The following is an 11,439-nucleotide window of genomic DNA, read 5'->3' on the forward strand; positions in this document are numbered from 1 at the left end:
TCCCTGGAGTGCAGTGCTGGCTCTGCCCCTGGAGCATGCTGAGCCGCCGATTGAGACTGGGTGTTGACAAGCAGTTATAAACACAGCTAGACTTTCTAGGTTCTAATTTTGTTTGGATCTGACAAGAAAGATTTCATCTTCATGTCATCAACTTTCACAAAGGAAAACACAGTAACCTAGTGACATCAAAGACTGAAGGAAGAGGCCACAGGGTCCGGAGCTGCTTGAGAATGACCTTAGGACTTGCTAGACCTGAGTTCTGGAAAGTTCTCCCAACATACACAGGATGTCCACAGGCTCCTTGCCTTGCGAATGACTTCCTTAGGGTTTCTCTTACAGTAAAAGTCTTTCATAAAGAGTGAGAAACTATAGAAACTGCTTTTGAACAAAGAGCATAGTTCTGAGTGGTACTAGGACATGTTGATCTCTAAACTCTTAAACTACAGAAATTTTGCTGATTGAAATCATTAGTGCAAACAACACTAATTTGTAAACAGCCTGGGTTAGACAGGAAACTACCCCCTGGGATGAAATTGGGCAACTATTGGTTAACTGTAGAGCTAAGGTCCTTGAAAAGGGTGATATTATAGAAAGTTCTGACAGTTTCCCACTCCCTTAACCATGGCTCTGCTTCTGTTCTGTAATCATTTCACTTGGCATTGTCCAGCAGCAAAAGATTTCCCTGTAGAAATAGTATAAAAGTAAAAGCAAAGTCTTAGTGCTCTCTGGAGCACATGAGTCCCCTGTAGACATGGTGGCTTCATTAAAGTCACCCTTTTCACCTATTCTGTGTTGGGGTGATTTGTTCTGTTGGGGATCCAGCTCCTTTTCCTGCTTCATGAGTATAGAGCTTCAGATCAGTGATTTCCCAACAGAGCACCCCAGATTTAGTTCAGTATTTTAGTCATTCCCTTCATTTCTGGGACAAAACACCAAATACCTACAACTTAATGGGGAAGAGGTTAAATTTGGCTCATGTTTCAGTGCATACTCCACTGGCTCCAAGATAGGACAGCATGGCAGACGTTATGGAAGAGAACAGCTGCTCAAGCCGTGGTAGACAGGAAGCCTTTTCCAAACAGACTCCACTCACCTCCTAGTAGCAAGTGAGCTACACTGTCCCCCAAATCCAATCACCATCCAAAGGTCCTGCCACTGATCAAATGAGCCTTTGGGAGCTGTCTGTCTTCTCTTTGCTCCTGAAAGACTCATATGCCTCTCTTAATGCATTTAGTCATCTCTAATAGTTGCCAAATTCTTAACAGTTTCAGCATTGCTGAAAAGTCCAAGTCCAGTCTCCTCTGAGACTCAAAGTCTTCCCTGTGAGTTCTTATAAAAATAAAAAAGTTAAATATTTTCAACATACAATAGCATAAGGTAATCACCTCTATTCCACAAAGGAAGAGAAGATAGAGATGAATGGGACCAAAACAAGAACAAAACCCAGTAGGGCAAAGGTTAAGGGCCAGCCAGCCAGCTCAGCGGACTAAAGCTCCTGCTTAGGCAGACACAGGGGCTGGGGGTTTGATCCACAGCTTGCCATGTCAGTCCCGTCCCCAGGGATCACTGAGACAGCAATTGAGGCTGAGCATGGTGGTGTGCACCTGCAATCTCAGTGCTTGAGAAGCTGAAAAACAGGAAGGATCACAACAAGTCCAATCTGTGTAGTGAGACCCTGTACTAAATACAGTAAAAAAAAAATAAAAAAGGGTTAAGTCCCTTAGTTCCACATCAGGCTCCCAGGGCAAGTTGTGGTAAGATGTAAACTAAACCTATGGCATTGGCAATGGTCGTATCCCTTATGGTTTCTCTCTTTGGCTGGCTTTGGACACACCTTGTGGCTTTCTTCAGACATTCCACATTCCTGGTTTCTCCAGCTTCCTGGAGTTTCCACTGCATTTTTGGTTTCACTCTCACTGCTTCATGTACTGCCTGCTCAGGGACACACTGCCTGCCCCGCAAGCCTTCTTCTGAAATCCAAGTACAAGCCTCTTTTTCCCCATAAGTTTTATATTCTGCATGCCTGTAAAACCAGCAACAGGTAGATGACTCCAAGGTCTGCCACCATCTCAAGCAGTATTCAGGATGCCGTGAATGATGGTGTAGGAGTCTCTGAGTGTCTGGATGTCTGAACACTGGGAACTGAACCCAAGGAAACCAATTTCTTTCTTTCTTTTTTTTTTCACGTGCTAATTTTTTTTTTTTTCCCCCCTCAGGAAACCAATTTCTTAGGTGACCTTTTTCAAGCATTGTGCCCTGGAGGCTTTCTTCTCAAAGAAAGTCTTTCATTTTTGCACTTCAAAGCCTATAAAGGGTGGGGTCTTGCTGATCCCAGACATGTCTTTCAGCCATTCCTTTGTTCCAGTTGAAAACACTTGGCTTCTCATTAATCTTTTCAGCCTCCAATCTGCTTGGCCAAAACTTTATATTCATCAATTTACAGAAGCTTTCTTTCTGTGAAACCCAAAATATTTGAAATCACTCAGCTATGCCATTCGCTCTTGAGTCTCAATGTAGAGTTGGATGAAAGCCCTGAACAGTACACATTCCACAGCCTGAATGCTGAGCTGCCTTGAAATGTCCTTCATCAAACGAGTCCACTGCTCTACAGTCTTGACCTTTAATTCTCAGACATGAACAAAGTGCAGACCAATATTCTGTTAGAACATAACATGCATGAGTTTTTGTTCCCAACCATAACCTCCTGAGCCTGGTCTTCACTATCTGCCTTTTTATCAGCATTCTGGTCTTCTGCTCTGGGCTTACTGCATGCTAGAACTTTTCTAGTTGGCATCTCCCAACCTTTCCAAACCTCTCTCTCTGTGTGATCCCCCCTGCAAACCGGGGATTGAACTCAGGCCCTTGCGCTTGCCAGGGAAGCGCTTATTCCACTAAGCCATCTCCCCAGCCCCTGGTTTGGTTTTTTTGAGACTGGGTCCTACTAGCTCAGACTGACCTCCAGCTCACGGTGATCCTCCTGCTTCAGCAGGCTGAGTGCTAGGATTACAGGTATATACCACCACACCAGGCTTCAAACTTTTCTCTTGAACCAGTTCCAAGAGTTTCTAAACCACATCGCCAGGTAGTCACAGCAATGATCCTACATTATGGTTTGTGTCTAGTTGTCCCCCAAGCCCTCATGCAATCATGGAGTGGGCTTCTAGAGTTTTTGATTGACTCAAGGTCCAATGCTGGGATTACGGGTGTGAATGCTACACCCACCCTTGGGTGAGTAGCCCACATACAATATAAGGGAGGGAACGAGGCATACTTGGTGAGACACCTCTCTCTTTGCTCTTGCTGCTTTTGCTGTTTTCTTCTGCCATGAATTGCTGCCCTCGGTCATGTGCCACTCTGCCTTTGAGCCAGCCAAGTATGAACTGAAATGGCCACAAACTGAGCTAAATAAAACTCCCTTTAATTTGGGTGTCAGGTATTTTGTTTTAGCAATGAGAAAAAAGTAACCAAGACAGCCCGCTTCTTTGTTACCAAAATCTGTCTTAGTCACTTAGATATAATGTCCACCACCCACATTTTAAAGGAGGAAAGGGTTTTTTTGGCTCCTGTTTTGTAGAGGTTTGAGTCCAAGGATGGTAAGCTACAAGGAAGAAGAGTATAATGGTTGATACATTATATCAACTTGAGAATTAAAAAGTTTAGAAGCTTAACTAAGTGACTCAGCAGGGGATCAGAGTGCTCACTTTGTAAACATCCTGAGCCCACTGGAAGAGGACTAGGGAGATGGTGTGGGTGGAGAGCCAGCATGTGATGTGAGTGAAGACAAGAGGGTCACTTTCCCCTTTTGCTCTTGCTTTTTCTGTCTTCTGCCACCTTAAACTGTTGCCCAGTGCTGTGTGCACCTCTGGAGTCAGCTGATTATGGACTAAAACCTCCACAGACTATGAGCTAAATAAACTTTTCCTTCTTTTATTTTGGGTGTTGGGTATTTGGTCTCAGCAACAGAAGACAGCAACCAAGATAAATAGCATGGCAGAAGGGGAAGGGCTGCTCACCTCATGGAGACTGGGAAGCAGAAAGTGAGTGAGGGGTGGGTGCAGAAGAGAGCTACAGTCTTAGAGATCCTGCGCACAGTGAACCACGGCCCCCTTCCAGACCTCACCTTCTAACGGGAGGTCTGCTACAATACCCCCACAATCCATTTACCCTCCGAAGGTCCCACTTCTGAGCAAAGGAGGCTTGAGTGGTCATCAAGATCTAACCCATAACATTCAGTTTCGTAGTTTCTAAAGAAACAAAACATTTCTCTGCTTAGACCTGATGTTATCCACTTCCATACACTTGTTTGCTTAAGCCTATTAAAGCTCTTTAAGTTTTACCTATTTTCTGTCATTCACCAAATCCTGTAAGAGCCTTGCTTCTACCATATTTGTTTTGTTTTTTTGAGTTTTTCTTTGCAGTACAGGAGGGGAAGAACCCAGAGCCTCCTACATGCAAGTCAGGCACTCTCTGAGCCACCACCCCACCCCTGGTTTTCACTCTTGATTAACTCAAACTCATCTAGTAAACACTCCCCCTTGTTTCAGGAATGTTAATAAACTGATTGTGGATTACAACTTTGTCCCTGGTGAGTTTCATTAGTCCTGAAAAACATTTATAATCAAACAGATATTTAGAATCAAACAGAATGCAATTTTGTATTTACAGAGTGGATAACAAAAAGGAAAATCACTCCTTTGAAATCATAAAATTTTCTAACAGTATTCTAGAAGTCCTGTGATGTTTTACTCCCTTGAGCAACCATCACAATTCTTTCATTGTTTCAAATTGATTCAGAGATAGAACCTCCTTTTTATTAAAATGTTGGAATGTTTCCAAATATAATAGTCTTTAAATTTTTTTTTAGGGTACTAGGGGTGTAACTCAGTGATAGAGTGGTTGCCTAGTAGGCAAAAGGTCTTGGGTTCAAATCCCAGACAACATAAGTAGGAAAAATATTATGAGTAAAGCCAGGTGTGGCATCCTGTAACTCCAGCACTCAGGAGGCTGAGACAGGAGGGTCATAGCAAGTTTGAGGCCAACCAGGAGTACACAGTGAGTTCAAGCCAGCCTGAACTGCATAGTGAAATCTTGTTTCAAAAAGATAAAAACCAAAACCAAACCAAACCAAAAATGAGTAGTGAGCATGTTTATGATTTCAATCTAAAATGTCTCTGTAAAGTCTCTCATATTCAAAGTTAAGATTAATATCAAAAAGAATTAAAAAATAGGACTGCTAAAGGAGAGAGGGAGAGAAGATTAAAAAAACAAAATAAGCAGTTGTATGTACAGGTAACCACTCCTCAAGAGGGCTACAAACTGCATGAATTCAAATTTGTACTAAAAAAATAAGTCTCATTTAGAGGTGGAGCTTTTCGTAGGTGATTGATTAGAGGTGATTGGTAGATTAGGCTTTTAATGATTTCATAGCTGACTTACTACTCAGAGAAGAGGCCTGGTCAGAAAATGTGGATCACTAGAGGTGTGACCTATAGGGGTGGATTCTCACTCCTGGTTCCCCTCTGCTTCCTGATCTCCATGGAAGAAACAGCTTTCCTCTCCCATGCCATTCTACTATGCCATTCATACCTTGGAACCAGCTGACTGTGGACTGAAACTACCGAACTGAAAGCCAAAATAAACCCCTTCTTTAAATTGCAGATATCCTGGGGCCAGAGAGATGGCTCAGTGGAATAAGCGCTTCCCTGGCAAGTGCAAGGGTCTGAGTTCAATCCCCGGTTCTGCCAAAAATAAAAAATAAAAACAATAAATTGCAGATATCAGATATTTTGGTCATGTCCTAAGAATTTGTGATAGACTGAGATTATAGGCAGAGAAAATTTCAAAGCATCCCTATATTCTGTAGCATGGGTAACGCTGGCTGCTTTTACCCATATCTACAATGAAAATCAGGAGCATAAAGAAGATGTGAAACATTTGTAATTTCATCAAAAAGGAAGAATTTCAAATATGGGACTATGGGGAGTACGGTTGTGGAAAATCTTAGTACTTATTTATTTATTTAATTTTGTAGAACCAAGGATTGAACTCAGGCCCTTGCGCTTGCCAGACAAGTATTTATTCCACTGAGCCATCTCCCCGGCCCCTAATCTTAGTATTTAAAAGACATAAAAAGGGCTGGGGAAGATAGCTCAGTGGCATAAGTGCCTGCCTGGCAAGTGCAAGGTACTGAGTTCAATCCCCAGTACTTCAAAAAATAAATCTTAAAAGACATAAAAGGGGGGTGCAGGGAGATGGCTTAGTAGAATAAGCGCTTCCCTGGCAAGTGCAAGGGCCTGAGTCCAATCCCTGGTTCTGAAAAAAAAAAAAAAAGGGAAATCCAGTACTTTCCATCAGGAAACATGGTTTGAAAGCATCTCAGAAATCAGCAAGATCCAAGACCCACCATTTTTGGGTTCAAGGGTGCAAACTGTAAAGCTTTCATTTGAAAAGAGAGCCTGTACTGTGAAGAGATAGAGATATAAGACAGAAGCCTGATGTCCCGAGGGAGCAAAGAGCAATAAAGAGCCCAAGGAGAACTGTTGTCTCTTGTAAATTCCAGCAAGCTGGGATTCAAGGCTGCAGATAACAACTTCTCCTGCTGGTGCCCTGTCTGGTCTTTGATTCCTTGCTTGGGATATTAATGGCTAGCATTGTGTAAACTCATAGTTAGGTAAATGCTCAAGTCAAAAGAGAGAGTAGTTTGTGTTCACCAAAGTAGTTATACACATTCCTTAGCCTGCTTTTAGCCCTCAACAAATGTGAGATGTTTCTGTGGCTCTGGGCTCACTTAGAGACTAATCTCAGTGAGACCTCTGAAGCTATATTCATCAGCCTGCTCATTGTTTCTTTTGGCACTGACTTATAACATACAACAGTAGTGGTTGATGCATTGTGTCAAATTGAGCTTAGAAGTTTAATTAAATGACTCAGCAGAAAGCTAAGGTTCTTATTTTGAAAACATCCTCATCCTGTGCAAGAGGAGGGCATGGACAATTGTGTAGTTCTACACCCCCTCCCTATGCCATGGAGACCCCTCCTTAGGGCATGAAGGGCCCTCCCTAGAGTAACTCAGCACTTAAAGGATATATAAAGAGAATTAAAGAAGGATGGTTCGTCCCACTTCCTCGGAGGAGCTCTGGTCTTTGCAGCCATCATGGAAGGAAAAGAGGCTTCCTAGATGCTGCAGCTGCTTCCTTTCCTTTTGCTCTTGCTGTTTTCTGCTGCCAAGATCTATTGCCCTCTGCCATGTTCCACTCTGCCTTGGAGCCAGCTGAGTATGGATTGAAACCTTTACTAACTAAAGCTAAATAAACCTTTCCTTCCTTAATTTTGGGTGCCAGGTATTTTGTCCCAGTAATGAGTGAAAAGTAACTGAGACAGAGCCTCTGGGCCCTGGCTACTTAGGGAATTCTTCCGGGTATGTAGGAGACACTTCCAGATCCTCATCTTGGTCCAAGAAACCAATATATGTAATCGAAAAGTTACATTATTGGAATCCCATTAAGTTAATTCCAATCTACCACTTTCAATGTAACCCACAGCGAACATAAAGACACTAAGTTATATTTTCAATCATCAGGGAGTCAAGGGGCTCTAAAATCAGCCACAAAGATGGCTTTCCTGAACCAAGACAGTGACCCAGGGCCTCACCCGATTTTATTCAGTGGAGGAGTGGCTTGAGGAGGATTGATTAAGAATTGTGGGAAGTAGGTGACTACTATGAGCTGAGCTAGGTGGGTGGCCTACATTTACCTCTACCATATGCAGAGAGGATATGCAGAGAGAGTAATCTGCATTATATAGTATTTAATGTTCTGGTAAGTCTGGTGCTTCAGCTTTGATGTAGTCTTTCAAGCCCCAGGAAGTCATAGCCTCTATCTCGAGGCTCGATCCCAGCTGGCGGCACAGAACATTGGCTCTTCCGTCCTGTCTCCACCCGGCTCACATTAAGGAGCAGCTGTCTAGGTTACCAGGGAAACACGCAAGCCACCTTCAAAGACTATCACCAGCACCTCAGCTAGACCAATATACATTGCTTAAGGCCAACTGAAGGATAAACAGAAGTCCTAGCCAGCTCTGTGCAGAACAATACGAGGGTCAGGCTCAGTCAAAATGGAGACAGTCGCTCTTCTTTCAAGGAGAGCTGCTCAGGTGGTCCTCCACACTGGTATTTGGTACACAATACTCAGCCATCTATGCCATTGTTGTAGGCAGCTGAGTTAAATAGAAATATTATAGGCAGTCAGATAGGGCCAGACCCACAAGGAGACAAGATGGAAGACAAGGTGACTTTGCAACTTGGAAGAGACAGACACTCCCATATGGGCCACATCTCAAGACCAAGACAAAAAGAGGAAACACAGCTACATACTTCCCTAGGGACGGATATCAGGGATTGATATTCTAAATAGGTATCAATAACCTTAAAAGAGCCCTATTGAGTCATTAGCCCAACCCCCAACAGGAAGAGACACTGTCCCACATTCTTGCCCGCTTGCTACATGACTTGCTTCCCCATTTGATACTGGATTTAATCAATTTTACCTGAGCAATGGTGCTTGTAATCTCACTGGTTGACCATAGTTTTGTCCCACCTCATGCCCAACTAAGCGAGTTCCCATGTCTTCTCTACCACCTCAGACCCGCCTCACTGCATGGTTTTCCTCTATAAAAGTCCCTGCAAAATACAACTTCCTGGGGGGAACTACCTGCTTGGGCCTCCTCTCCTGTCCCTCTCTTGAACAGGAGCTTTCTTTCTCTTGATAAATATATTCTGCTCCTAACCTTCGTTTGTTCCCAAAATTCATTCTTCAGTTGTAGAGAACACGAACTCGTGCAGGTCAGGTTGGGAGATCATTTTTCCATATGTCATTTGGAGGTTCCCTGTATCGTTTGGAGGTCACCCACCCGAGACCAGTTTTTCTCCCTGTATCACAATGATCCAAGGTGGCCTGCACACTTTCACCATATGGCCAATCTTGGCATCATCCATTTGGTGGTTTTTCAGACACGCATAATGTAAGAGCTGTGAGATCTGGAAGGCTTCCACCCAGATTGCAAAGGAAGGGCAGAGAGGTCAGACAGTCTGTCCCTGACAAGGTCGTGTGTAAAGTTATAAGAGTGAAGCCAAAAGTACAGTGGAGATCACAGAAAGTACATATGTATGGAACATGGATTGTTTGCTGAGGAAAGTCACAGACAGTGAACAGAACTGACCCAAGAAAGAAACTATGTGGGTTGCCACTGGCAATGCTGTAGGAATGAGAGTGCCCAAGCTCTTTGGAGTTCACATCTTTCCATAACTTGACTTGGATGCTGAACATGGAACTACAGCATTTAATATTTCTCCTTTTAGGTTTCAGTCTTGCTTTCGCTGGATATTTTTCTATCTCCATATTCCTCTTTTTGGAAAAGGAATGTTTACTATATGCCATCATATGTTGAAAGTATTTAACTTTCTTTTTTATTTTTACAGAGGCTCATAAGTAAAAGTTTTCCTTGAGACTCAGAGCCGACTTTGACTCGAACTTTTCAGTACTATTAAAACATTTAAGATTTAGGAATCCTGCTTTTGGAGGTGCACAGTGGAAAGATGGCGGTGCAGATCTCTAAGAAGAGGAAGTCTGTCACTGATGGCATCTTCAAAGCTGAACTGAATGAGTTCCTCACTGGGGAGCTGACTGAAGATGGCTCCTCTGGCGTTGAAGTCAGAGTTACACCCACCAGGACAGAAATGATCATTTTAGCCACCAGGACACTGAATGTTTTTGGTGAGAAGGGCTGGAGGATCCGCGAGTTGATCCTGTTGTTCAGAAGAGGTTTGGCTTCTCTGAGGACCGTGTAGGGCTTTATGCTGAAAAGGAGGCAATGAGAGGTCTCTGTGCCATTGCCCAGGTGGAATCTCTGCATTACGAACTCCTAGGAGGAGCGGCTGCACATCAATGAGCCCCTCTACCTTTCTCTACTTCTATGTATGAGAAAATGTATCTCTGGTATATATGTTATAATAAATAAATAAATAAATAAATAAATAAATAAATTTAAAAAAAAACAACACTGGAAGAAAGTATGCAATGTGTTAATTATTGAAACTGTCCTACCAATTTAGTTTGAAATTGTCTCATTGCTATTTGTTTCTCAATAAAATTATGGAAAAAAAACACTAAGGAAAAAGAAAGAAAGAAATTAAAAATAAATAAAAAGAAGATACAACAAAAGAGAAGAGAAAAAAACATCAATTCACCCCAAATAGCAAGCTAGGCAGCGTGGTGGCAACGTAATAGAAATGACTTCATATGACCTCAGAAGTCAGTTTGTCACAAATAGCACTTACCATATTTTTTTTTTAATAAGGATTTTTTTTTTTTTTGTCTCCGAATGCCCTGAGGGGTGGTTTGGCTAGCTGGAGTGTTGTGGGGATCGAACTCCAGCAACCTGAGGCTGATAGCTTTGCTGAAGCTGCCACTTAAAGAACTGAGCTAGGGCCAAGCCCCTTGCACTTACCATATTGATATAAAGTCCTTTTAAGAAATTTTCTTTAAGGTTTTTACGAATGATGCTGGATTCTGTCAAAGGATTTTTCTGTATCACTTGGCATGATCATGTGCATTTTGTCCCTGCTTCTGTTTATGTATGAATTGCATTCATTATTTTGCCTAAGTGGAACCATCCTTATATTCCTGGAATAAACCCTTGTTGGTTCTGAAAAAAAAAAAACAAAAAAACTCCTAGGAGGGCTTGCTGTGTGGAGGGCCTTCTAGGTGTGCTACAGTTTTTCATGGAGAGTGGAGCCTAAGGCTGTGAGGTTATGGGGTCTGGGAAACTCTGTGGACAGAGGGCTAAGTCCATGAAGTTGTGGATGGACTGGATCCCCATTGGGGACCCTGTCAGCTGCTATGTTGACACTGCCGGGTGCCACGTGCTGCTCAGACAGGGTGTGCTGGACATCAAAGTAAAGATCATGCTGCCCTGGGATCCAAGTAGTAAGAAGCCTCTGCCTGACCATGTGAGCACTGCGGAACCCAAAGATGAGATCCTGCCTGCCACTCTCATCTCAGAGCAGAAGGGTGGGAAGCCAGAGCTGCCCACCATTCCCCAGCCATTCCCTACCGCTTAACAGGTTGTTCTTGGCAGCAGTATCTGCAAATGGAGGCTGCTGTGTGAAGACATTTAATAAATCTTGCAAAGGAAGCCAGGGAGATGGCTCAGTAGAATAAGCGTTTCCCAGGCAAGCGCAAGGGCCTGAGTTCAATCCCCAGTTCTGCAAATAAATAAATAAATAAAATAAAAAAATAAATCTTGCACAAAGACAAAAAAAAATTAGGAATCCTTAAAAATGGGCTAAGGGCTAGTGAGATGGCTTAGGGCTGGTGAAATGGCTCAGTGGTGTAAAGCACCTACTTGGAACAAGCTTAGCAAAGCACAGGGACCACGGTTCAA

General features: G+C 43.0%; 1 pseudogene; it reads left to right on the top strand.

The window, feature by feature from the left end:
* Positions 1–3,738: 3,738 nt before the first annotated feature.
* Positions 3,739–11,116, top strand: LOC101567269 (annotated as a pseudogene).
* The last annotated feature ends 323 nt before the right edge of the window (positions 11,117–11,439 follow it).

This window comes from Octodon degus, unplaced genomic scaffold (genome assembly GCF_000260255.1).
Source record: "Octodon degus isolate 3935 unplaced genomic scaffold, OctDeg1.0 scaffold00122, whole genome shotgun sequence".
Classification (NCBI taxonomy): Eukaryota; Metazoa; Chordata; class Mammalia; order Rodentia; family Octodontidae; genus Octodon; species Octodon degus.